Source organism: Vulpes lagopus, chromosome 10 (genome assembly GCF_018345385.1).
Source record: "Vulpes lagopus strain Blue_001 chromosome 10, ASM1834538v1, whole genome shotgun sequence".
Taxonomy (NCBI): domain Eukaryota; kingdom Metazoa; phylum Chordata; class Mammalia; order Carnivora; family Canidae; genus Vulpes; species Vulpes lagopus.
The window spans coordinates 11,877,884-11,905,814 of NC_054833.1; the positions used below are offsets into that span (position 1 = coordinate 11,877,884).

Consider the following 27,931-nt stretch of genomic DNA (forward strand, 5'->3'; position numbering starts at 1 on the left):
CAGCCTTGTCTCTACTTACATGTGGCACTCCAGCCCCTACAGTTATGACAATTAATAATATTTCCAGACATTGCCAAATATCCCCTGGGAGTGCAAAATCACCCCTGGTTGAGAACCAGTAGCCATAGTTATATGAACTCTCACTCAAAAATTTCTTGAAATTAATACATGCTTGTGGGGGAAAGTATGGAAAATACTAGTAAAGGTAAAATACTAATTTAAACCCCAGCTGACTGCAGCTGTTTCAGCCCCTCAGGGAGCGGCAGAGATCCTCTCCGGAGTAAATAGCATTTTGTTTGGCAAAATACCCTGACAGAAGCTTCTAGGATGACATACCAGCAGGCCCAGTAGAAGGAGCCAGGAGATACAGCGGTAGTCAAAGTGCTCTGCCTAAGAAGGAGTGATTCCGGGTGGAGATGGAGGAGGATGGGAGAGGTGAGGGGGGCTGGGGTTGGAGGGGTGGCGGGGGGAAGGGCTGGGCTGTGGTGTGGCAGGTCCTGGTGGCCCTGGGCTGTGCAGATGTGGGCGGGGGAAGAAGCCACCTGCTTGGGGGTGGCTGGAGGAATTGTAAGTGCCGTGATGCAATGGGCACCCTTCTCTGCCCCACCCCTCTCCAACTCCTCACACCTTCTGTGGAGTCTGTTACACCCACAACCATGGTGTTTTAAGAAATGGGGGTGGTGGTGGCGGAAGGGTGGGGAGAAGAAGAGAACTGAGAGAGGTGAGATGTCAGTGGGACTGAGCAAAGTGGGGCAGGAAATGGAACAGCAGATCTGAGAACCAAGCCCTCTGGAATTCTTGGAGCTGGTGGAGGAGCTCAGACTTCTTTCTAGATAGGGGGTGGGGGTGGGTGGGTGGGGCGGCCATTGAATGAGATTTCTGTAAATCTCAAAGGAAGCAGTGATTTAGGCTGCTAGCCATATAGGAAAGGAGACCCTTTGCTGTATTTCCTTCCAGTATTTTTTTCTTTACAGCTAATCTTGGTGCATATAGCCATTTTTCTTGGCTGTATGAGACCCCGGAGGAGGTAGAAGCCATTTCTGCTGCTGCCTGTGCCACCATTTGGAGCCAATGCCGGCCAGAGACCAAGCCGCTGGAGTTGCAGCTCCCTGGTACCTCTGGAGCTGCTGGGTCCCTGGAGGGCAGGGCTGTTCTGAACTGCCCCAAATAGATGGGAGTGTGTATAGGGGGCGAGGGTAGGGGGGTGGGAGGAGTCAGGTGGGTGGAGGTTGTTGGTCGCCTCTCCCTTCCTCCACCTTTATGATACTCTTATCCCCAAACAGGGTTCCCAAGGTCTCTGAGAGTTTAGTAAAAAGGTCTTTTGTGTTCTCATTTTTACTCCTCTTTCTGTGACTCAGGCATTAGTCCTCAAGGACTAGGTTTGAAGGCTATCTGGAGATGGGGACCACGTGGCATTGCCTGGGGTGAAGTGCCAGCCCTCCTCCCAGATAGACTCCTGGCACGGCTGCCCCACTGGCCCACCAGATGGGTTGAGTCCTAGGATGAAGACAGCCTAAATTTAGGTTTAAATTTAAACTGTGGAGAAGGAAAAAGAATTTCCCTTCTCCCTTAGAAGGGTAGCCTAGAAAGTTCTGTGGCCAAGATCCCCAGCGATGAAAGATGAACAATAGGAAAAACAGATATTTAAAAACAGGGATCCCTGGGAGCTACCCAGGAAAACTGAATAAAACTCCCAGAAATCACCCCCAACTCATCACCTTAAATACAATCTTCAGCTAAAAACAAAAGAAAGCTGTGGGGGTGGATGTGGGGAGGCCAGTTTCAGGAAGTTACCCGGAAAAGCAAGGTAAACAAGGAGAAGGTTCTTAGTTATGCAGACTTAAGTCGGAGTCTTCCCCATGGATTAGGGCTTCTGGTGCTTGAGAGCGGTGCTTCTCTTCCGGGTAAGGTGAGGATGACCCTTAAACAAATGAGTTCCTTTGTAAATGTAAATGTTCCTTACAAAAGGCTAAATTCTACTCTGTTTTCAGAGATTCTCCTGCAGTTTCTCAGGAATTATCATCTCAAAATAAGTCTTATGCCAAAGAAACAGATTTGGGGGTGGCCCCTCTACTACCCTTCAAAGCAGTGACCACCTTCTCTCAACCTTTGCTACCACTCGCCAGCTCACACAGGCTCACACAACTAGGCATTGACCTGTGGGGAAAAAAAAGTCTCTTCAAGATAAAAATGAAAACTACTGAGGTTGGAGGTAGTGGAGACCCCAGGTAAACCTGTGAGGGAGGAAGTGAGGCGGACTGCCATCTTGGCCAGAGTTCATCAGCTCCCACTCCTCCCCTTCTCTCTTTGGGGACACAGTTCTGTCCCTAGCTTGCTGTGTCTATTCTTCAAAGGTACTGTCAGGATTTTGGCTAACTGAGGAAGCTTGAAAACTGCTAAGGACTGAATTGTGCCTCTGCCCACTCCCCACCCCCACCAACCGCCAACCCAACTTTATAAAATGAAGCCTGTAGGGGAGAAGAAATTTTCCTCCGCTCTCTTCTGTTCTGCAAAATGGAAGCCTTCGAATTAAGCTGACAAAGGACAGATTGACAGAAAAAAAAAAAAGCTTTATTATTTGCAGGCATGTGGAGCTAACAAAAGGAATAGCTGGCTGGTTAAATGGTCCAAGTTTGAGGTTTCTATCCCTAATTTAGTAGGGGAAAGGGAGTGGGAAAGAAAAGGCTTTTATGGAAAGAACAAGTAGATTTCTTGAGGAGTGACAAATGGGTTTTTAAGAGAACAAATGGGAGATAAGAAAGTTTGTGATAATGTTTGTCTATACACGAGTATTCTTTCCTTCTCCTTCAGGGGCACTGACCTCCCATGGAGAAGGGATTTGAGGTTTTCCCTTTGGGGAGTAAATTCACCCTGAAGAAGGAAGTTACTGCAATCTTATTTCATGGAACTTGCTGCTTTTCAGTCAGATAAGGGAAGATCTGAGAAGGCTTCTTTCTGCATTTGTTGATTCCCAGTGGCTTTTCATTTAATATAATCCTTATGCCAAAGTGGCATATTTTGGGATGGCACATCCTATAAGCCCTCCTCCCCTCCCCACCCCCCTGCCCCCAATGTGACTGTATTTGGAAATAGGGTTTGTAAGGAGGTAATTAAAGTTAAATGAGGTCTTCAGGGTGTGGCCCTAATCCAGTAGGGTTACTGTCCTGATAAAAGGAGGAGAAGAACTTCTCCTTGCCCTCCACCCCACCTCCCCCACCAGCTCACAATGAAATCCTTTGAGCACAAAGCAAGATGGTGGCTGCCTGTGGCCGGGAGGGAAAGCTCTCATCCATCAGACACCGATCCCGTGGACACCTTGATCATGGATTTCCAGGCTACAAAACAAAAAATAAATTTTTGTTTAAGCCCCTCCCCTATCTATGATATTTTGTTATAGTGGTTCAAGCAGGTGAAGACAAAGACTAAAATAGTCTTCAAGAACCAAAAAGCAAAGTTTAAAAAAACGGTAGCATTGTAGGGTGTGATGTTAGGCATTCCACAAACATACAAGGGCCGCCCTGGTGAGGTACCTCGATTTTTGTCAGGAGTTGAAAAAACTAGGAGGAACTGGGAAATCCTACGTGTGTTTCTAAAAGATAGGAGTTGCATTTCTTGAAGCCCTTCCCTCTGCTGACTTCCTTTCTGTCAGAAACCACCTGGGCCCTGTTCAAAGCAGAGCGTTACCTGCTGATGGATCCAAATCTCGGACTCCAGCCCGGGAGCCCCCGGCTCATTCCCCTTTCACAGGGCCTGATCGAGGGGAGAGCTGCCAGAGGAACCTAATCAGATGCATGCTATCATCTGGAAATGATTAATCCTAAGGACAGATAGAAGCCATGTTGATAGCATTGATTGGTTCCTTATTCCTGACTTGGGCCTGCTTCATTGTTTAAGATTCCACCCTAATTTGTTGGGATTTTCTTTCGGCATTGTAAAAAGCAAACTTATTTTGCTGGATGAGAACAGAACCTTTTAAACCGGGCTTTGAAGTTTGCAGCTTTGTAACGTGTCAGCCATCTGAAAGCCTCTGCTCTCTTGCCAGCTCCAACCAACCCACAGCCACGATTAGCATATCAAAGAGCAGGGGGGTGTCCTGGTGGGGGCTGCCGGAGTGGCACTGGGCCCACGTTTAGGATGTGAAAAGATACAGGGCCTCTCTACACGCGACCTGCTGCCGGGGTGGCTACTCATTTCACCTTTAATTCCATTTCCTGTCTTCTTCCGGCTGAGCACTTTTGACAATTAAGAACACACACACACACACACACACACACACACACACACACACACACCCCTTTCCCTCTCAAAGAACAAAAGGAATTAGAAATGGAAAAAAAAAAAAAGAAAAAGAAAAAGGAAAGAAAAAGGAAGGTTGGTGTTTCAGGGGGTGTAAAACCCTCTCTAAAATCCAAACAACTCCCACAGACAAATACGCCAACTCTTCAATGGTTATTCTAGTGCCTTCGTTTTAACTAATTGCTGGGTTAGCAAAGAAACTTCAGAAAGGTTGGCGGAAGCAATTTAGAGTACAATTTTTACCGTTGCCCTGAGGTGACATCCGAAATAATTGCAACCCTTAATAGCCAGGCCGAGCGGGGTGGTGGATGGCCTGGTTACTTGATCCTAACGAGAGACTCGGGCACCGCTGAGAAGATCGTCCCCGGCCCGGCCTGGCCTCTGGGGCCTGACCAGCAGCTGTAATAAGTCTTGGGGGGCCCCCAGGCAGGCAGGCAGAAATGGGTGACCCTGAATACAGACGGGGACAGAGAGGAGAGAAAATAGACAGAAACTAAAGACTCCCAAGATAGTATTCAGGGGAATAAACAAAAGGCGACAGGAATGACAGGAGAGATAAGGGAAAGATGCCCATAATGAACTGATTTTGAGAGAAAATCATCTGAGTGCTTTTCATGTGAAAAGTATACACAAATGGGTACCATGAGCGAAGGTGGTCAAAAGATAGAAACTTCGAACTTCCAGTTATGAGAGAAGAGGTCCTGGGGACCGTCCTGGGCAGTGTGGTGACTCTACTTAATGATATTGAATTGTATATGTTGCTTAAGGGAGTAAATCTTAAAAGTTCTCATCACAAGAAAAGAAAATTGTAGCTATGTGTGGTGATGGATGCTAGTTAGGCTCGTGGTAATCATTTTGCCTTACCCACATGTATGAAATCATTATGCTATAATATTGTTATGCACGTAACCTAACATACAACCTAGTTATGTTAGGCGTATAACAGACACGGGTATTATATGTTATGTCGATTGTATGCCATATGCCAATTTTATCTCAATGAAAAAAAAAATAACAGAAAAAAAGTATGTATCATAAAGAACTGTCTTGCTTTTGGGGAGAATCTAAATTGAGTGAATTTTATTTTATTTTTTTGAGATCCCTAAAATATGTAAGGGAGGATATAGTAATATCCTAATTGTTTCTTCAAATTTCAACTGTTCCTTGAGTTAAAAAACAAATCAGGAAGGAAATTCATCAAAGTATTAATAGTAGATATGCTTGGGTAGATTGGAGAAGGTTTTATTTTTTATTTACTTTTAAAAAGATTTTTATGTTTAAGGGGCGCGTGGGTGGCTCAGTTGGTTCAGCATCTGCCTTTGGCTCAGGTCATGATCCCAGGGTCCTAATATTAAGCCCCCATCGGGCTCCCTGCTCAGTGAGGAGCCTGCTTCTCCCTCTGCCCCTCCCCTTGCTTATGCTCTCATGCTCTCTCTGTCTCAAATAAATAAATAAAATCTTTTAAAAAAATTTCATGTCTAAGATATCTCTATACCCCAAGTGGGGCTTGAACTCACAACCCCAAGGTCAAGAATCCCATGCTCTACTGACTGAGCTAGCTGGGCAACCCTGTGTTATTTTGCTTTTATACTTTTTTTGTATTTTTCAAATTTTCAACAATGGGTATGTACTAATTTTACATAAATAAATATCATGGACTCCATTTGAAATTGGAGGAATGGCTGTCTTCCCACTGGTATGCAAGTTATGGACACAGTAGAATTTAAACTAGAAAGAAATTTGAATGTTTAGTTCTCCCTGTCTGCTTAAATGGGAGGGATCTTAGAAACAGGGAGGTGAAATCCAAGGTCATGTAGCTCGTTCCCAAAAGATCAGAATCTAGAGCAGAGCTGTTCAGTTCATCAGACACATGTGGCTACTGAGCACTTGCAATGGGGCTAGTCCTAACTGAGATGTGTTCTAAGTGTGAAATATACTTGGATTTTGAAAAATCTTTTTTTGCCATGCATGAAAAAATAGAAAATATCTCAATAATTAAATTCACTACATGCAGAAATGATGAATTTTGGACATAACAGGCTAAAATTAATTTGTTTCTTTTTATTTATTTTAGTGTGGCTACCAGGAATTTAAAAATTACATATATGGTTCCCGGTACAGATTCCTATTGGACAACACTGATGGAGAATACAAGTCTTGATTCTCAACCTAGTGTTCTCTACATCCTATTTTGAAAGGGAGAATGTCAAAAGGTAAGGACAAATTTACTTCTCCTTTTCTGGAATTAGGTAGTGAAACATTACTCAAAGTGACAATATTATTACTGATTTTATAATTTCTTGTTTTGTTGAAGATATATGGTCTGTATCTTCCGTAGATAATGGAGGATTGTTTATTGCATAATTGCACATGGATATTCATGCCTGAGGTGTTTCCTTGGAGTTATTTTTTGCTGTTATGCATCATTACCACTATGGGTCAAGTTGTTCTTGCCTCCTCCTCAAGAAGATTCAGAAAAAGAAAATAAATATGCATTCAAAAACCAAACTTCAAGAATGGAAGGAAGTTAATTTTACATAATGGTTTACAACTCCTTTTTTTTTAAGAGAGAAAGAGAGGGAGAGAGAGAGTGCACGGGGGTGGGGGGTGGGCAGAGAGAGAGAATCTTTTTTTTTTTTTTTTTTTTTAAGATTTTATTTATTTACTTGAGATAGAGAAAGAGAGAGAGGGGCGGGGGCATGTGCACAAGTGGCAGGGAGGAGCAGAGGAAGAGGGAGAAGCAGGGAGCCCAACGTGGGGCTGGATCCCAGGACCCTGAGATCATGACCTGAGCTGAAGGCAGATGTTTAACCAACTGAGCCACCCAGGTTTCCTGAGAGAGAGAATTTTAAGCAGAATCCACTCCCAGTGCAGAGCCTGATGCAAGGGCTTAATCTCACAACTCTGAGATCATGACCTGAACCAAAATCAAGAGTGGGATGCTCAACCAACTGAGCCACCCAGGTGCCCTTGGTTTACAACTCTTTGTGCAGTTATGTGAACATTTCCTCAATCCATTGACAGACTTATTGTCTCGCCTAATCTTCTGTCACTCCTGGTCCCCCTCGTACCAAAGTATGCCACCCCACAATATTGCTACTTTGACATAAAGATTGTTTTGAGCAGGAGGTGATAAACTCTGCCCGCCCCCTTCCTGCCTAAAAGCTGGGTATAAATTTTGCTTTGTAAACGTAACATACATTTTCATTTGTACAGGTGTCCTGTCCCACATTTGCAAGAGGACAATAGTTCTCAGTCACTAGAGAAGATTCTCATCATTGGAAAAGGCACTGCTTGAGTCTGCATAACAAACCTTACTGAATATAAATAACTCTCATCTGCCAGTAGTTTCTGCTATATATTTACCTTCCCACAATTTACCACCCCTAAAAGTCCAATTTCCCCACACTTCTCTTGTCTAATTACTTCCCCACAATTTATTGTCCTTTGTTAAAAATAGTGTGTAAGTGTCTAGGACTAACAGCTCCTTTGGAGTTTCCATTTCTTTTCTGTGAGGCCTCTTGTGTGTATCTAAAATAAACCTTTTCTTCTGTGAATCTGCCTTTTGTCAGTTTAATTTTCAGGTCCCAGGCACAGAACCTAAGAGGGTAGAGGAAATTTTTCCTTTCTTACACATGGTACTAGACATATGAGCTTTTTTTTTTTTTTTCCTAAATCAGTTGACAGTGAGGCTGATTAAATATAAAATATTCATTGGATTTTTGGGGAAAATTCAGTACAGATGTTCTTTTAAACATATATATTTAACTGTATCCCATAAATTATATTTCCAATAGAAGTTATTTTGGCATATTGAATTAGATATACTTTTAAGAAACCAAGAATTTATAGACACAGCCGCAGTGAACAGATTGCTGTGCCACCCTGACACGAAGAAGGCATGTTTCACATCACACCCAAAGATTCAAGAAGCTATGGAGTGTGATTCTTGTGCAAACACTAATGTGCTAGGTCCTATGAGGTGAGAGAGGGTAAGGGGACAGATGAAGATGGCCTTGACCATCAGGGAGCTGTCATGGTTAGGAAACAAGATTAAATCTCAATCTGCATTAAAAAGCAGTGTAATTTGGGGTGCTGTGATGGCTCAGTCAGTAAAGCATGCAACTCTTGATCTCAGGGCTGCAAGTTCAAGCCCCATATTGGGTGTGGAACTTACTTTAAAAAATTATTTAAAAAAAGAATAAATGAATGAAAGGAAACAGTATAACTTAGCACTGAATAAGAGCCTACCTGGGTAGGCTCCAGGTACCAGGACTGTTAGGGAAAGGAAAACTCAGAGCAAGATCAGAGGAAGGTGAAGAATAGCCAGGAGGAGCTCAGGTCTGAGCAGAGAGGGACTTCTCAGGCAGTATGGGGAGAGGCACAGAGATAAGAATTGATAAATTGTATGAGCCCTAAAAGAAGGCTAATAGAAGACAAGATCACAAAAGCAAGTACCTCATCGCTTTTGTTTACTGCTGTACCCCCACACGTCTAGAACAGTGCCTGGCACATTGGAGGCATCTACTATTACTTGAAGGAATGAATGAACACATTTATTGAGCCTCTCCTGAGTGCCAGGCATTTTTTACTTTTGTCATTTAATTTTCTCAAAGATTAAATGAAGTGACCATTTTTTTTCTATGTGGCAAAAAATACATAACAAAAAATTTACACTTTTGGCCATTTCTAAATGCACATTTCAGTCGTGTTGAGTGTATTCACGTTGTTGTGAAACAGATCTCCAGAACTTTTTTTCTTGCAAAACGTTTTCCTCCTCTCTCCTCCCGGTCCCTGGCAACTACCACTCTATTTTCCAACTCTATGAATTTGACTATTCTAGGGACCTCATGAAAGTAGAATCGTATACTATTTGTCCTTTGGTGCCTGCCTTGTTTCTCTTAGTGTAATGTCCAGTTGTAGCATGTGACAGGATTGCCTTCCTTTATAAGGCTGAGTAATATTCCATTATACTGACATATCACATTTTGCTTATCTGCTCATCCTTTGATGGACCCCCTTGAGTGCTCCCACCTCTTAGCTATTGAGAATTGTGCTGCTATGATTATGGGTGTACGAATATCTCCTCAGGACCTGTTTTCAATTCATTTGAGTCTATGCCCAGAAGTGGAATTATTGGATTAGGTATGCATTTTTCTCCTTACTATATGAATGATGACACAGAGGCCCTGGGATCTCCTGAAACTTGCCCCTGGTCCCATGAGCAGAAGGCACAGAACAAGGTCTGACTCTAGACTCTAGCCTGTGCTCATTTTCATCCCATTCTGAGGATCAGCTTTACCTGAGTAATTGGAGAATACACCCAACTTTAAGTTGGGAAATTGGGGATTACATTTATGCCTACTCTTGGGAGCTGCTGACTTTGTGGTTTACATAATTGGAAATGGAAGATGGCTCAGAGCTCTGTTCTATCCAAAGCTCAAGTTACACAAGTGGTTGACAACAATAAATTGGCTGAATTCTTTTCTGGACAGCAGATTCCAACATTGTTCTGCATTTGTTGCCGTTTTGCAATGATTAAATGCTAACAGAAGTCCTGGGTGGATTGTTTTAGAATTAGCTGACCAAGGACCTACTTATAATTCCTTAACCTTGAGCACATCAGTATTCAAAGGCAATTTTAACCCGAGCTGTTTGACTATGAAATTGTAATGTATGCCAGTCACCATATTGCCAAATAGTTTTAAATCCATATTAAGATTTTAAATGGAATTTAGTGAGTCTGATTTTGTAGTGGTTCGAAGATCAAGATGCGTGGGGAGAAAAGAAATTATTTCTTTATTTCCTTTCTAAGCTTATTGTCTTTTATTATTATTGTTTTTTAAAGAATTATTTACTTATTTTAGAGAGAATGAGAGCAAGAGCATGAACAGTAGGGAGGGACAGAAGGAGAGGGAGAGAAATCCCCAGGCACAGTCCCTGCTGAGCATGGAGCCTGGTGCAGGGCTCGATCTCACAACTCTGAGATCATGAACTGAGCCAAAACCAAAAGGCAGATGCTCAACCAACTGAGCCACCCAGACGCCCCTGTCATTTATTCTTGATCATCAGTTGAAGTGACACTTGGGATTTGTGTGGTGTGGATGGTGGGGATAGAGATGCTCTGTATGCATGGAAGGAGAATAAATAGTAACAAGGTGGGGGGAAGGGCAGGGAAGACAGAGGAGGGAAGATTAGGATGATCTTATATCTGGACGGATACTGAGGGCCATTTAGGCCCTTTGTTTCGTTAAGGGGGAGGTCCAGATGCAGAGAAGTTGGGTGGTTAGCCCTGCTGTGTGGTGGGTAACAGTTCTGCTGGAACTCCTGCAAGTCACATCACCATCATTCCAGGGCTCTCCAGACTTCCATATACCTATTTGTACCTGCTCAAAAGTTATTTTAGGGCCCAGGCAGGGAAAGAAGGGTACACTCCAACTGGGTCATTTAAGGAGAGTTTTGTAAAGGAATTGCAGGGCAAGATGAAGGGGAAAGGTTAGGGACAGTGCAGTATGCCAGGATACATAACCTGTGAGTCGCCTCTATGATCCCTGGGTTGGAAAGAGTGGGGTACAGGAGTAGCTGCCAGAACCTGGACAGCGACAACTCTAGGCAGAGGGCTGCCGGATAGGAGCCACGAAATTTGGTGATTAGGTGGTGGCCTATATCCGTGACTAGTATTTCTGGAGAAAGAATGGTCCACATTGCAATCTGGCCACTTTTCCTGGGCAATTATACACCTTAATTTTAATGGGGTTCATTCTCATCAGCCCAATGAATTATGGTAGATCCTGTAGAATTTCATTTCAATTGGGCACTGAAACCATACCTGAGGGGACACCTGGGTGGCTCAGTTGGCTAAGCATCTGCTTTCAGCTCAAGTTGTGATCCCAGGATCCTGGGATTGAGCTCCAGTTTGGGCTCCCTGCTCAGCGGGGAGTCTGCTTCTCCCTCTGTCCCTTGCCACTCTGCTCATGCTCTCCCTCAAATAAATAAAACAAAAAATTAACAACAACAACAAAAAGAAACAATAACATGAGACTGGGTGTGACCCAGGTTGGCAAAAAGGCTTTATGCACAGAGCCATGCATTCCTTTGGAGGGGCACATAGGGGCTAGATGTGTTGGGGTAGTCTCCTGGATAGTCTCTTCTGAACCCTGGTATGGGAGGAGAGTTGACTTTCACCATTAAGTGCTGTTCTCTATATCAGTTTCATTAACTTATGCAGCAGATAAATTATATTCTTCATTATTCAGCAATCCATAGTCTTTAAAACTTTTTTTATTTATTATTTTTAAAAGATTATTTATTTATTTATTACTTATTTATTCATAGAGTCACACAGAGAATGAGAGGCAGAGACACAGGCAAGAGGGAGTAGCAGGCTCCATGCAGAGAGCCTGACGCGGGACTCGATCCAGGGTCTCCAGGATCACGCCCTGGGCTGCAGGCAGTGCTAAACTTCTGCGCCACCGGGGCTGCCCTAAAGATTTTTTTTTTTTAAGATTTTATTTATTTATTCATGAGAAACAGAAAGACAGAGAGGTAGGGACACAGGCAGAGGTAGAAGCAGGCTCCCTGGGGGGCGCCCGATGAGGGGGTCAATCCCAGGACCCTGGGATCACAATCTGAGCCAAAGGTAGATGCTCAACCACTGAGCCACCCAGATGTGCTAGCAATCTATGGTCTTAATACAGTAGATAATTAGGGAGTCTATTTTCTGTCACTCCTATGATTTTATTGTTTGGGGGCTAAATAAAAGTGAATGGACAAACATAGTGTCTTTCTTTCTTAATTGGTAGGCCAAAGTCTATACAGGCTCTGAGAAGTATGAGTTTCTGAAGTCAGATTATGTCAGCTTGAGTTCTAGATCTCCATTTGTCTAGCTATTGGGCTTTAGACAAGCTACCTTCAGGTTCAATTCTCTTACATGTAAGATTGAGTAAAGGTGTATCAGTTAGGACTAGGTTCAAGAATGCAAACCAGAACATCCTAAATAATAGTGGCATAGTCACCTATGAGTTTATTTTTCTCTTGTATAAAATAAATCTGGTGGTAGACTGGCATAGGCTGGGATAGTAACTCAAAGATTTTATCAGAGACCTAGGTTTCTTTCATCTTCATCCTCTACCATCTTTAGTTTGCGTTTCCCATATATAGATGACAAGATGGCAGCTGGTGCTCCAGCCATCTCACCCAAACTCCTAATATAGGGAGAAATAGAAAGGGACAAAGGGGCACATACAATCATCCTGTCCCCCTTTCTGCAGGCTTGACTCACCCACTCCTGTTTTATTTTATCCCATTGGCCACTGCAAGGTAAGCTGGTAAATTAGTGCTTTCACTGGGCACAGTGAAGTTTCATATAACATAGGGGCTTCTTGGGGATCCCTGGGTGGCTCAGCGGTTTAGTGCCTGCCTTTGGTCCAGGGCATGATCCTGGAGACCCAGGATCGAGTCCCATGTCGGGCTCCCTGCATGGAGCCTGCTTCTCCCTCTTCCTGTCTCTCTCTCTCTCTCTCTCTCTCTTTCTCTGTGTCTCTCATGAATAAATAAATAAAATCTTAAAAAAACAAAAAACAATAAAAACAGGGGCTTCTTCTAAGGAAGAAAGGGAGATGGATGTTGGGTAGGCAACTTTCAGACTGCCAGAGCAGGTGGCGATAGACTTTTTCAACCTTCATGAAGTTGAGATGATAAATCCACAGAAAAGTGTTTAGCAAACTGGATGACACTTGGGAAGCTTTCATTTCCCACAATATGTAATTATAATCGAATTCTAAAGCAACGGGATTGCTCTGAAAGTAATCAAATTAAACAGAACAACATGTATATGCTTTTACCTTCAAAAGTAGTCACCTTGGAAGGCAACATAACATGTCCATTAATTTTATAGTCAGAAATCAGTTCAGAGACATTTTACTATTTATACAAAAACAATAGCGTTGTTGGGCACATCTCACCACCATCAGCTTCATCACCCATTATATTCAATAAAATTAGATTTGAATGGCATTCAAGGGACGACAGTTGTTGATGGGTAAGAGTATTTATTTTTAAAATGTTCAGTAGGCTTTATAGGGAATTCTGGTTCAGTTATCTCCTATTTCCAGAAGCCAGACTTGCACCGTTTCCACACTAATGGGAGATATTTATATGAACATAACTGAGGAAAGTATATGAAAAACGTATTTGAACTAACCATGAAGATGAGTGCAGTTGAAAGTGCTTAATAGGGGCACCTGGATGGCTCAGTTGGGTAAGTGTCTGCCTTTGGCTCAGGTCACCATCCCAGGGTCCTGGGATCAAGTTCCGCATAGGGCTCACTGCTCAGCCAGAGGTCTCCCTGTCCTTCTGCACCTCCTCCTGCTCATGCTTTCTCTCTCTAACGTTCCCAAATAAATAAAATCTTTTATTTTTTTTTTAAATAAAATCTTTTAAAAAATAAAAAAAAATAAAGTACTTAATAGGCTTCGTATACTAACCTTTGTTGAGATATTCATGGTGATTTATGCTTATATCTGAAATTGGACAGTGATCCATTGGAATTATACAGATATTCTCATTCCCTTATTGAAGGTGGCTGGAAGTTTGTATAGGAGAAATGCATCTCTGTATCTTTATAAACATGTGAGACTCATTTACATACTTGATCATGCAATGATTTTCATAAAGTAGGCCTATTTTATATATTGCATTTAAGACCAAAAACTTGTCATGATGTGAGTTCTGGTCTTTTGTTGGTCAACTTGAGAATAGGTGTTATATTACACAGTCTACCCTGTCATATTGTCTATTCTGACATCATCACCTGTAAAATCTAGAGGTGACCTCAGCTATCTCCTGGCCCCATTTAAAATTTTATAGGTGAGGCTGCTGAGGCTCAGAATTTAAATGACTTGCTTGAGATCTCTTAGCTAATGTATGACAGAGCAGGTACGAGAACTCAGCTTGTCCAGGTCCTGATGCCAGGCCTCTCTCCTTATACCAGATCCCTTCTTACTCACTTCAGGGTTGACATGGTTCTGTATGTTTTCTCCACCTAGGACAGAGGAGAGGAAAACACTGGGTCTGAGAATTGTAAATCTTGGCTTCTCAAGTGTAGTGAGACAATGATTACAACTTCTCTGCCAATATCCATTCTTCTCTTCCTTCCACAACTCCCAAGTTTTTGCTGCCTGATGAGACTACATATCCTAGCCCCCCTTGCAGCATGGTGCAGGCAAGTGGCTGTTCTGGCCAATGGGGTGCGAGAGAAGGTGAGAGGGTACAACTTCGATATTGTGCCCTGTTCTCCATTCCTTTCCCACCAGTTGGGAAGATGACCCTGAAGTAGACACCTCCATCACAAGACAGAAGCCACATATTGAGAATAGCAGAGCTGCCCTAACTATCTCTAGACTATTTTTTCCTCCAAAGATTTTATTTATTTATTCATGAGAGACACACACAGAGAGAGGCAGAGACACAGGCAGAGGGAGAAGCAGGCTCCATGCAGGGAGCCCAACGTGGGACTCAATCCCGGGTCTTCAGGATCACACCCTGGGCCAAAGGCGGCGCTAAACTGCTGAGCCACCCGGGCTGCCCTAGACTATTACTACATGAGACAAAAACAAAAATTCTGTCTTTGTTTATACCACTGTGTGTGGGGTTCCCTTGTTATAGCAACGGTGACTATACCCTAACTAGCACCCCTGGTGTCAATCACATCGTTCTGTGATACAGTGGGAAGCAAAGTAAGTTGCAATTCACTGAGGCCATTTTTGCTTAGGCGCAGATTTTAAACTTACGTCCTTATTTTATGTCAGATGAAGCATTCGTGCTACCAGTCAACGTGGTTCACTACAAGGAGCATTGATGGGGGAGCTGGATCCAGGCTTCTCACATTACCTTGCTGCTAAGTCCCAAAGCACCTCCGTGGCATGCTTCCTTACAGAATGGAGAGACGTTGTTCAGTTACCTCCCAGAAAAAAATGGTTGTGAAGCATTTGGCAAATGCTTCTTTCTGCCTACAATGTTGAACAAATACAGTAGTAGCTTTCTTGGCATCTCCTGAATCTCTAAGGATTTATAGATTGGCCTTTTTACTTGAAGGGGGCTCGACTTTGGCATGACTCACCTGAGCTGATGAACTCTCTCAGTCTTAACCTTTAGGATTTAGTGCAAGTATGATCCTTTCCTCTATCTTTGTTAATAGCACCGTGATGAGGAAGACATCTGAGCCATGGACAGGGAACCTGGAGGACCCCAGCTGACCATTTTCTCTCTCTTTTTTTTCTTCCAGAAGTGGTCTTTGTGTCCATGTTCTGGTGATTGTCTGAACCTAGAAGTGTTAAGTGAAGGAGACTTGCTTCTGAAACCTTTCTGATGTGACCAACATCACATTTGTAAGAATCACCAAGTTGGAATCACGTTTTTGGCACTAATTCCCAGGTTAAGTCTCTGTGTCGTACATATGATAGCTCATGATGACGGCTGGACCAGACTCCTGATACTTTGCCTTGAAGACCTTTACTTAAGTAAGTGACTCCTGACCCTTTTATTTCAGCACTTTCTGAACTTTGCCAGAAAGTGTTTGCTTATGCCAGGCAGTCCTTAACATTTCCCTCTGGGCAAACTTGGGTCTTTGGTTCAGTTACTTTTGACCAATTAATCCTTCTTTTATCCTAAGCATCTCTATAAGGGAGAGACCAGGAACACTTTCAAGAGCAGACCCTTTTTTCAAGGGAGCATAAATTGTTAGAGCATGTAACAGTATGTGAGAACACAATCCAAGCACATTTTTAACACGAACTACAACAACTGATGTCAGAACAATGAGTGGACAGCATTGTTGCCATAATAGCCCTGCATGGAAATGATTGGTTGTTATCAAAACCCGCTTACCATGTTGGAATACGTTTGGGTGAAATGAACAAGGCTGTTATTTTTCACTGTCTGTACGGGGCTCATCACTGTGTCATGTTCTCTGTGATGTGGATAGAAGGGAAGAAGGTAATGATGTGGGCTAGGAGAGGAAAGAGTGGAAAGGTCTGGATTCATGGCTGCTATATGCTACAAATGTATCATCAAAAAAAGATTTATTTACTTGAGGGAGAAAGAGAGAGAGAGAGAGAGAGCAAGTTGGGGGAAGGGTTGAGGGAGAGGGACAGAGACTCTCAAAGAGTGACATGGGACTCGATCTCACCACCCTGAGATCATGACCTGAGCTGAAACTAAGAGTCAGATACTTAACTGACTGAGCCACAAGTGCCCTAGTTGTATTATTTAACCTCATGAAGATTGTGTCACTTAATTTTCTCTGTAGCCCTGCATGGTAGGTAGCATCCCAAATGTATGGAGGAGGAAGTTGAGATTCAGAGAGGCTAAGTAACATTCAGTTAAAAGGTGTTGGAGAGGTGTTGGTGTTGGAGCCTGGCTGGCTCAGTTGGTAGAGCGTGTGACTCTTGATCATGGGATTATGAGTTCAAACCCCATGTTGGACATAAAAGCTTACTTAAAAAAAAAACAATGTTGGAGAGAAAATCTGAATCTATATTCGCCTGACTCCAAAATCCTTACTCTTGCCATGATACCATATTTGCTTCCTGGTGAATAGAAAGTGTGCCAGAGGGAGGGAAAAAAAAAAAAACCAACCCAGATAGCAAAGTCTGTTATCCCAGCCAGTTTAAACAGATGCCAACTTGGAACACACTCAATTTAGGAAAAGTAGAGAGAATGAGGAGCTACCTTGCAGCATCCTTGGAGAAAACCAGATGTAGGAATAAGAAGTATAGCAAGAATGCTTGCATTAGAGAAAGGAGTCAATTACACAGGGTATGTGATGTAAACTTGGAAAAAACAGGAAAGCTACAGCTGAATACTTAGATTCACAAAGTAACAAGGTTTACTATTTTTTTTTTTTTAAATAGTAAAGATTGGGACACCTGGGTGGCTCAGGGGTTGAGTGTCTGCCTTCAGCTCAGGTCATGATCCTGGGGTCCTGGGATCGAGTCCCACATCGTGCTCCCTGCATGGACCCTGCTTCTCCCTCTGCCTGTGTCTCTGCCTCTCTGTGTGTGTGTGTCTCATGAATAAATAAATAAAATCTTTTAAAAAATAGTAAAGATTTTATTTATTTGAGAGAGAGAGAGATTGTGCATACCAGTGGGAGGAGGGGCAGAAGGAGGGGGAGAAGCAGACTCCCTGCTGAGCAGGGAGACCAATGTGGGGCTTGATCCCAGGACCCTGAGATCATGACCCAAGCTAAAGGCAGACCCTTAACCAACTGATCCACCGAGACACCCCCAAGATTTACTTTTATTAAAAACCCACTAATAATTTAGTAGGTTGAGACCCTTTGGAACCTTGGTGGGACATGAATGTTTGCATTTGAGAGGGGTATTAATCTTTGGGAACCAAGAGACAAAATCTTAATACAGCTGTCCAAGATTTTGACCCTTGGTATATATATTCCATCTCTCAGTTATTCGCTCAAACACTGGTCTAGGTAATCCTGTGAAAAGATTTTGCAGGTATAACTAAAGTCCCACATCAGCTGACTTTAAGATAGGGACGTTTCCAGGGGGACTGACCTAATTATACAAGTCCTTTTAAAGCAGACTTTTCTCTGTCTGGTTGTAGAAGAGGAAGAAACAAACATCTCTGTTGTGAACTGCCCGTGGGGGTCGATGCTGGCCAACAGGAGCCACATGGCAAGGAATTGTGAGACAGCCTCTAGCTCCTGACAGTGGTCCTGGCTTGACAGCGGGGTGGAAAATGAAGACCTTAGGCTTACACTCACAAGTAAATGAATTACTGCTAATAATCTGTGAGCTTGGAAGAGAACCAAGCCCCGGATGAGTACACAGCCCTAGCTGACACCTTGATTTTGGTCCTGTGAGACCCTGAGTAGAGGATATAGTTATTCCGTGTCCAGACTTCTGACCTCTAGAAATAATGAGATAATAAGTAGATGCTGTTTTAAGCCAGAAAATTGTGGTGGCTTGTTATGCAGCAACAGAAAACACACACATTCCATTTTGCTGGTTCCCTGTAGAAGCCATGAAGAAGCTATGGCAAGTCTTTTGCTCTATGAGCAAATTGATGCACAAATAAGCTTAAATACCTTGCTCAAGTTCGTTTAACTCATTGATCATAGAGCTGGGAGTAGACTGGTTCTTTGGGATCTGATAGTAAATAAAGAACTTTTAGGGCAGCCCGGGTGGCTCAGCGGTTTGATGCCTGCCTTTGGCCCAGGGCGTGATCCTGGGGACCCAGGTTCGAGTCCCATGTTAGGGCTCCCTGCATGGAGCCTGCTTCTCCCTCTGCCTGGGTCTCTGCCTCTCTCTCTCTCTCTCTCTGTGTCTCTCATGAATAAATAAATAAAATCTTTAAAAAAAAAAAAAGAACTTTTAGCTCGACCCTTGCTTGCACATCCTGACATGCTCATGCATGCTCTCATTACCAGGGCGATGCATTTGATCATGTTTTGGTTCAATGAAACAAGTAGTAATAAGGGGAAGAATGTGGCAGGGGAAGAAGTCAGGAGAGGGGCGATAGGGATCCCATGCACCTCTTCCTGTGATTCCTAGACTCTGCGTGAGCACAGGCTCTTAGGTATATACCTGTGGAGAGAGCCTACTTTAACCTCTTGTCCACACTCTTGGGTCTAGTCTATAGTATCTTCTGATGTAAGGGTCTATAGTCTTTATCATTTATTTTAATTATTTTATTTTATTTTTTTAAGACTTTATATATTTATTCATGAGAAACAGAGAGAGGGGCAGAGACACAGGCAGAGGGAGAAGCAGGCTCCATACAGAGAGCCTGATGTGGGACTCGATCCCGGGACTCCAGGATCACACCCCGGGCTGAAGGCAGGTGCTAAACCGCTGAACCACCCAGGGAATCCCTATCATTTTTTTTTTTTAATGAAAGACTTATGGCTAACCATGTATTATATTTGTGTGTGTGCCTGTGCATATGGGTATGTATCAAATTCTCCAGTGGTTTCCTGGGAAGCCCTTGAAAATCTGTGGCTGCTTCAGATGGGATGAGAGGAAGAGGAGAGCTCATGTCTCCATTTTCCTTTCTTCGTCTTAGCTGTGTTCATGGCTGTCCTGAATAAAGACTATGTTCCAACTTCTTTGTGGTCAGGTACAGTCATGTGACCAAGTTCTGATCAATGGAATTTGGGGGAGAAATGATGTGTGCTGTCCCAGGCAGCATTGTTAATACAGGGGAATGTTGTATCCTCCTCTTGGTTTGCCCCCCCTCCCCCCGCACTTCCTTCAGCTGGAATTGAGATGTAGCGGTGCTCCACTCTGGACCAGATGGCCGACTACAACATCCAAGAGATGGTGGAGCAACAAATCAGAAGGACTTTCGTCATCGAGCCAGTAGCTGCCAGACAGCTTTGGATGGCTCAAGCCTAGACTGTTATGTGAGAAAGAAGAAAATTCTTACCTGTTTGAGCCACTCTGACTTTAGATCACACTCAGTACCTAAGTCCTCACTAATGCATTTGCTTACCAAAGCATCTGGGAACAGTATGTGCATTATTCAAATGTAACAATCCTTGTAAGAGCTTGTACAAATGTAGCTTTACCTGTTACTGTCAGTGATTTGGATGATGACTTGCTGCTTTGTTCTCTTCCACTTTTCTCTGACTTATTCCTCCTTTTAAAGAACCTAGCTCCAGCGTTACCAACTTTGGTCTTTCTGGGTCGTTCAATGTCCTCCCTTGTGTGGTCTTGAGACCCCTTGCGCATGGCTCTGCAGTGGTACCCGGCCTCCTGTGGTAAGATTTCTCCCATCTTGGGTCTACCTGCCTTGGATGGAAATGGCCTGGGTCCCACAGGGCTGTGGACTCCCTTAGGGCAGGGCCGACTCCTGTGCAACCAGAGAGCCTGCTGCATATTAAGTCCACGACACGTATTTGTGTTAAGTGATCATACATATGAATGAAAGAAGACATGGAGGAATGGATTGTAAACCAGAGCGTTTACAACGACTGTCTCCTTGTTACTGCTGAAAACTCACTTCTTTATGCCTGATGTCGGCACACTTGGGACTCTGCAATACGGATGTCTGATATAAAATGGGGTTTTATTTGGGAGGGACACACTACACAGTTAACATTAAATGCCCTTTATTTTTTGTACAATTGGAGCTTTCAAATCAAGTCATAGTCATATAACTTTTCATCTCCTTTCTCTCTTACTCTCCTTGTCTGTTTCCTTGCACCCTCAGGAAAATCCCCCTATCTCTATCCCTTTATTTTCAAGAAGCAATCATGTAGTAAATCCCATCCCACTGAGTCAAATTTAGGTCATCTTTTATTTGGTCAAAATATAGTCTTCCTGGCAAGTGGTATCACTATTATTCAGGGACACACATATTGTTTTACTTACAGCTCTGTAGTATTTTATGTTCTCATATAAATGTTATGCCTGGATTATAGCTGAAGCAAACTGGACTCCATTTATTTGAAAAAATAATGGGGAATCAGGTTTATTCTATCCACCTTCCTGACAGTTTCCTATTTCTCAAAGGGGCCCTTGCACGGGCTGTGTGGTGCTGTTCTGCAAACAGGCTCTACTCCGATTCTCAGGGATGGCTTTCCTATCAGCCTGCAGCAAGCTCTCTGTGGGAGAGGGGATGACGCCACAGGGCAGGGAGGGAGGGAAAGCTGCTTTGCTGGGCTACTTGTAGAGACGGTGGTGGACAAAACCATCAGGTTCTCTCTGGTTAAGGTGTCTTGGAAAGGTGTTAGTAAAATGGTGACACTTTCTTTGGGCAAGGTGTTCAGCACAGATGGAAGACTGCAGGTCTGAGTGTGGATTTGTGCAACCTCATCGCCACTACCCTGTAGTCAGAGAGGGACTGTTTAGGAGTGTGTGTGTGTGTGTGTGTGTGTGTGTGTGTGTGTGTGTGTGTGTGATTACTTTGCCTGAGCTTCCCCTCACTAGCAAATGGTGAAGCCAGAATAGCAGTCTGGCCCTAAAATCCAGGCTCTGTCTGCCATACTTCTCAGTTTTTCTAAACACACGATTGCCTATTCCACTTCTCTATTTACAACATGTTACCTTGTACTTATACATGTATATACATATGTATATACACATATTGCTATTTTTATGGTTATGTGTGCAGGAACATAGCTCTGGAACTTCTTTCACAGAATTACACAAATAGGAACTGCATTCTGGAACCTTGTTTCTGACAGAACTCAGTTGCCTGTGTAATGAGACATGTGCTACGTACACATGAAATTGAATGTTCAAATCAAATAGGAAAATGTGCTCACTGATGCACAGCGTTCCTCTCCTCCTGAAGCAGCAGGAGCTACGTTTTCGTCAGGTGCCTTAGTCGAGTGGTTGTGCCTTCCCCGGGCTCTGAAGGAAGGCCAGCGTGTCCCATAGGCACACACCCAGGAGGACTACCAGGAGAGAAGGGGAGACAGGGCAGCAGTAGATGCAGGATTCCCTGGATTAGGACACCGTGTGATGACATGATAACTTGATCTCATCATTCTTCTCAACTCCCCTGGTCTGGGGGATGGTGGATGGATAACTCTAAACCCAGGCTCCCATCAGACTGTCTACGTGGACACACAGAGAAGCAAGGGACAGAGGGTATGATTCCACACAGCAGAGTCTGGGGTGCTAAGAGTACATGCTGGTGTCAGTTGACTTAGGTTCCAAGCCTTGGTCCATTACTTTCGTGACCTTGGACAAATTACAACAATACTCAGTGCCTCAATCTTATGCTGTGTCATAGGGTTAGTGTGAGAATTTGGTAGGATAAAAATATGAATACTGCCTGGAACAGAGTAAGCTTCCAGTGAATATAGCTAATATTATCATTAAAACATGGTCAGAAAAAAAATAAAAAAATAAAACATGGTCAGGATGGATAGTTTCTCACAGATTATTCTTTTTACCAGTGCCTGATAGATTGTGTTAAAACATTTGTTTATACCTTTTGAAGGCATATCACTAGACACTACATGTTACTATTTATTAAAATTCTGGTTTGTTGAGTTAAAAAATTAAACATCAAACTTCCAGTAATTTTTGCTTAACCTGTTACATTTAAGAGTATTGCTAAGTGGGGCACTTGGGTGGCTCGGTCGGGTAAGCATCTGCCTTCAGCTCAGGTCATGACCTCAGGGTCCTGAGATTGAGCCCTACATCAGGCTCCCTGCTCAATGGGGAGTCTGCTTCTCCCTCTGCCCCTCACCCTGCTCACGCTCTCTCTCTCTGGCTTTCTCAAATAAATACAATCTTTAAAAAAGAAAACAAAACAGAAAGAGTATTGCTAAGGAATCATGGTAGATTCACAGAACATAGGTATCTGGTTTTATACATGTACACACACACACGTTTGTGGTAAAAAGCACATAACTACCATCTAAACCATTTTAAGTGTACAGTTCAGTTATGCTGCTATATTCACATTGTTGTATGAACTCTAGAACTTTTTATCTTGCAAAACTGAAACCTTATACTCACTAAACAACTCCTCTCTTTCCCCTTCCCCTAGCCCCTGGCAACCACCATTCTGCTTTCTGTTTCTATAAGTATGACTATTCAAGATACCTCATATAAATGAAATCATACAGTATTTATCCTTTTGAGTCTGGTATATTTTCCTTAGCATAACGTCCTTAAGGTTCATCTATGTTGTGGCATGTCATGGGATTTCCTTCATTTTTAAAGACTGAATAATATTCCATTGCATGGCTGTAACATCATCCTTATCTATTCATTGTTGATAGACATTAGGATTGTTTCTGCTTCTTGGCTATTGTGAGTAATGCTGCAATGAACATGGATGTGCAAATATCTTTCTGAGATCCTGCTTTCAATTTTTCTGGATATATACCTAGAAGTGGGATAGCTGGATCATATGATAATCCTTTTTTTTTTTAAGATTTTATTTATTTATTCATGAGAGAGAGAGAGAGAGAGAAGCAGAGACACAGGCAGAGGGAGAAGCAGGCTCCATGCAGAGAGCCCGAAGTGGGTCCATCCCAGTTCTCCAGGATCAGCCCCTGGACTGAAGGCGGCACTAAACCGCTGAGCCACCGGGTCTGCCCTAATCCTACTTCTTAAAAAAGATTTATTTACTTATTTGACAGAGAGATAGGAAGAGAGAGAATCTTAAGCAGACTCTCCACTGAGCACAGAGCCTGATGCAGGGCTCAATCCCACAACCCTGAGATCATGACTTGAGCCAAAATTGAGAGTCGGACACTCAACTGACTGAGCCATCCAAGCATCCCTGATAATCCTAATTTTAGTTTTTGGAAGAACCTCCATACTGTTTTCCGTAGTGGTAACATTTTATGCATCGTACATTCCCACCAACAGAGCAAGAGGGTTCTATTTCCTCTACATCCTTACTGACACTTGTGATATTCTGTTTTTTAGGTAGGAACCATCATAAGGGCTATGAGGTGATATCTAATTGTGGTTTTCATTTGCATTTCTTTGATGACTAGTAATGTTGAGTACTTTTCATGTGCTTTTTGGTCACTTGCATATCTTCTTCAGAGAAATGTCTATTCAAAGACTTTGCCCATTTTTAAAAATGAGTTACATGAGTTTTTGTTGTTGAGTTGTAAGAATTCTTTATGTATTCTGGCTATTAACCCCATATCAGATATATGATTTGCAATTATTTCTTCCCATTATGTAGGCTGCCTTTTCACTCTATGGATTGTTTCCTTTGGTGTGCAGAAGTTTTTAAGTTTGATACTGTCCTATTTGTCCATTTTTCCTTTTGCTGCCTGTGCTTCTGGTGTCATATCTAAGAATGGCCAAATCCAATGTCATGAAACTTTTCTCTTTGTTTTCTTATAGCAGTTTCATGGCTTTATGTATACTGTTTAATGTGTAAGTCTTTAATCCATTTTGAGTTAATTTTTTTTAAGATTTTATTTACCCATTTGAGAGAGGGAGACAGAGCATGAGCAGTGGGGAGGAGACAGGAAGAGGGAGAAGCAGGCTCCTCACTGAACAGGGAGCCCAACCTGGGGCTGGATCCCAAGTCCCTGAGATCATGACCTAAGCTGAAGGCAGATGCTTAACCAACTGAGCCACACAGGTGCCTGAGTTAATTTTTGTATATGGCATAAGGCAAGAGTCTTCATTCTTTTGTATGTGAATATCCAGTTTTCCCAACATCATTTGTTGGAGAAACTTCTGTATTGGGTGGTCTTGGCTCTCTTGTTGAAAATCATCTGACCATATACTTGAGGTCTGGTTCTCTGTTTTCTTTTACTGGTTTCTGTATTCTCTAGGTCAGGGCCATACTATTTTATTACCGTAGCTTTGTAATACATTTTGTAGTTAGGAAGTGTGAGGCCTCTAACTTTATTATTATTATTTTTTTTAAGATTGGTTTTGCAGTTCAGAGTCCCTTGATTCCATATCAATTTTAAGGTTTTTTTTTTTCCTGTTTCTGCAAAAAAATGTCCTTGGGATTGTATTGAATCTATACATACATATATACATATAGGTATATATATATATGTGTGTGTGTGTGTATATACATCTTTAAATATTTATTTATTTATTTATTTATTTATTTATTTATTTATTTAAGTAGATTCTATGCCCAGTGTGGAGCCCAAGGCAGGGCTTGAACTCATGACCCTGAGATCAACACCTGAGCTGAGATCAAGTCAGTTGCTTAACTGGGTGAGCCAACCAGGTGCCCTTGTATGTATATACTTTTAAACAAAGGATTATAATAACAGCATGGATATTTGTTGAATGTTGGGTATATATATATATATATATATTTCCTCAGGGCTCCCATAACAAAATACCAAAACCAGGTGGCTTAATAACAGAAAGTTAGTCTCTCATAGTTTTGGAGTCTGGAAAAGTGCTGGCACGGCTGTGCCCCCTCCTCCTAGCTTCTGGTGGTTTGCTGGCAATCCCTGCTGCTCCTTGGTTTATAGCTGCAGCGTTTCTAACTCTGCCTGGCCCATCACTGGGCTGTCCTCTCCCTGTGTGTTACTCTCCCCTCTTTATAAGGACAGCATGACTTTGTCGTAATAATTACATCTGGAAAGACCCCATTTCCAAATAAGGTTCCATTCTGAGGCACCAGGACTAGGACTTCAGCATATGTTGTTTGGAGGGACACAATTCAACTCATGACAGTATGTTTTGGGCACTATGCTAGAATCCAGACATCTCCTTTACTCCTTATGATGACCTTAGGAAATTAAGAGTTATTGCCTTCCTTATGTGGAGGAGGACATTGAGCTTTAGAGGAACTGCATGACTTGCTTAGGTTTTCCAGCTACTGGACAGTCCTCCAAACACTTGCCTTTGCAAGTAACCAGGCACTTAATTTTTTTTTTTTTTTTTAGTATATGTACTGCCGAAGCGAGCACTAAAAAAAATTTTTTTTTAATTTAAAAAATCTTTTAAAGATTAATTTATTTGAGAGGGAGAGAGAGAGAGAGAGAGAGAGAGAGAGCAGAAGCAGGGGGAGGGGCAGAGGGAGAAGCAGGCTCCCGGCTGAGCAGGACTCAATCCCAGGACCCTGGGCTCCAGACATAAGCCGAAGGCAGACACTTAACCAACTGAAACACCCAGGTGCCCCTAACCAGACATTTGATTTAGAGGAGAGACTTTGCTTTTAGGACCCTCTCATATGTCAGTATTTTAGTAATGGTTTTCGTTATGTTTCTGTTTGATCCAAAGATTTTTTCAGATGGTCAGCTCACCTGGTCAGAAAGGTTTCTCAGAAGCTGGAGCAGGCCTGTCTGGTCAGATTCCCCCCAGCCTCCATTCTTTTGGATATGAGTACAATGTGTGCCATTCAAGGGACTTTGGGTATTCACCCAGGAGTACAGAAAGGTCTAGAATCTAGGACTTAGAGACAACTCAGAGAAGACTGAAGACGCACATGGGTGGTGATTTCCTAGTTGCACGGATGGTATCTATAATATTGGATACACAGTGATATATATAAGACCCAAGATGAACACATAGTTATTGCCTTTCACAAAGAAGAGAGAAAATGGGCCATCTGCTTCCATCTCTTCCCCTTCCTGATCCTCTACATCGCTAGCCTTCCAAAGACTGGGCAAATTGGGGAAATGGAGGCAATCCAGTGTTATTTTCCATCTTCACCTTAAAATTGCTTCCAGAAAAAAACAAGCCAGTGAAATAAGCATGTCTAGCTCTCCTCAGGACCACTCATATCTTAGCAGAATGCAAAGACAAAAGAATCGAACTAGATCTATTCTTCTGACCTCCTTTCTCAAAGCAAGACATTAAACATTTTTTAAAACATTTTTTTAAAAATAAAATTTATATACAAATCCACAAAGAAAAGTAGATGGAATGGGAGGCCCCTTGGCTGGATCAGGGGTGTGGGAATCCTGGAGCAGTTCTGTTTGCTCCTCCTTACTCTTTGGGGCAGCCTGTGTGGACTACCGCTCTCCCCAGTACAGAACCCTTGGGGCCCTGGGGAGCCCAGTTACAAACCACTGGTCCGGGTAACCATTTAAATTTTTTGAATAAAGAAAGATCTCTATGAGAAATAAAAGTAAAGGACAGAATAGCACATGTGGCATGGTCCCATTCCTCTTCTCAGTACTTGGCAGGTCCCAATGACTTATGTCTGTGTAAACATCCAGAGAAAGAACCAGAGGAATCTACAATTCCTGCGAGAACAGGTACTTCTAGGGAAAGGCAGAGAAATTAGAGAGAGGACATCAAGTGGGCTTTCAAACCTGAACTGTGTGCATTTTTTTTCCTGCAGTGTTCATGCACTTAGATGTCATTTGCATAATTAAAAATAAATGGAAAAAGAATGAATTTTAAAAACTAAATGCCTATGTGTCTGTAACGTAAGCATTTCACTTATCAACTCAAATCATTTTATATTTATTTATTTAAAAGATTTTGTTTATTTATTTGAGATATTTATTTGTTTATTTGAGAGAAAGAGAACATAGGGGGTGGGGTGCAGGGAGAGCAGAGGGAGAGGGAGAAGCAGACTCCCTGCTGAGCAAGGAGCCCAAGGTGGGACACTGGGAGGCCAGGCTGGATCCCAGGACCCTGGGATCGAGACCTGAGTGGAAGACAGACACTTAACCACCAGAGTCACCCCGGTGGCCCAACTCACATCATTTTAGGAGACTGTATTTGTTTGGGTCAAACAATAAGTTACTTCTTATTTATACACATCCATGTTCACACCAGTATCTCTTTGGTAGCTTGGAGATATTTGATCCATATAGCTCTGATTTATTTATATGTATCGACATAGCGAGATCCTCTACAGGACAGGCTGATACAAGACTGAAGTTGCCTTTCACAACATCGCTTTGCTTTTGCCTTTGTCTTCCCTCAATCAATAAGCAGTCACATTTTACCAAAGGCAGACTCTGGCCCAAGGATGTTTGGGGAGACTTTACAGAGAAGGGCATTCATCTCACGTCGAGAGAAGGTGTTTTACTTTTTCATTTACGTGGCAAGACAGGCCCAAGAATGAGAATTCCCCTCAAGCCCAGAAGGAAACTGAGTGGACTATGTTTTTTTTTTTTTTTTTCAGAAGGGTTTACAGCCTGCCCGAGATTTTACCACCTGCTGCCTAGCACGAGATTTCTATTTCCGAG

The 27,931-nt window shown here is 42.7% G+C and overlaps 1 long non-coding RNA gene across 2 annotated transcripts; it reads left to right on the top strand.

Moving 5' to 3' along the window:
• Positions 1-195: 195 nt before the first annotated feature.
• On the top strand, positions 196-27,931 carry LOC121499429. 2 transcript variants are annotated; one of them, XR_005990126.1, is made up of 5 exons: positions 196-435; positions 975-1,112; positions 6,371-6,509; positions 15,581-15,815; positions 27,868-27,931. It is a non-coding gene; the product is annotated as an uncharacterized LOC121499429 (long non-coding RNA). The 2 variants fall into 2 exon arrangements; XR_005990125.1 differs by lacking the exons at positions 15,581-15,815; positions 27,868-27,931 and adding an exon at positions 7,513-7,853.